Source organism: Apis dorsata, unplaced genomic scaffold (genome assembly GCF_000469605.1).
Source record: "Apis dorsata unplaced genomic scaffold, Apis dorsata 1.3 scaffold_161, whole genome shotgun sequence".
Taxonomy (NCBI): Eukaryota; Metazoa; Arthropoda; class Insecta; order Hymenoptera; family Apidae; genus Apis; species Apis dorsata.
This window is the reverse complement of record NW_006263450.1, coordinates 25778-26261: the sequence shown is the minus strand read 5'-3', so window position 1 is coordinate 26261 and position 484 is coordinate 25778. Positions and strand designations below refer to the sequence as shown.

At 39.5% G+C, this 484-nt stretch overlaps 1 protein-coding gene across 1 annotated transcript in view; it reads left to right on the top strand.

The window, feature by feature from the left end:
* Positions 1 to 484, top strand: part of LOC102680340 (homeobox protein Nkx-2.4-like) — a 27755-nt gene that overhangs the window by 4111 nt on the left and 23160 nt on the right. The gene's annotated exons all lie outside the window — the stretch shown is intronic.

The following is a 484-nucleotide window of genomic DNA, read 5'->3' as shown; positions in this document are numbered from 1 at the left end:
GCACCACTCTCTCTCTCTCTCTCTCTCTCTCCTCCTCCCCTTGCTTCTCTCGCGGGCACGCCTCGCGTGTTTCTCCTCTCCTCTTCGCGATCCTCCGCAAATTCCAACCGGATAAATTATCTCTCGGACCGTCCCTCGAGTACATCGAGTATAGACGTAGGAAAGTTGAACGTTCCCCGGTAATTGAACACGCAAGAATGCGCATCGCTATGCGTCTATGGCGGTATAGGAGATACGTGTCGAGAAAGTCGTAAGCTGTATGCTGGAAATATTTGGAGAAAGATAAGTGGAAGAAGAGTTTTTTCTTGCAATAGGAAAGTAAAAGTTGGAGAGATATTTTGATTTCTCTTTGAAGAAAGGAAAAGAGAATAAATAATATTATATATAGGAGAATTATGATAAGTTGATATATATATATATATATATAATTATTTGTAAATATGTAATGTAGCAAAGTTTATTGCCGATTGATATTTCTTCTGAA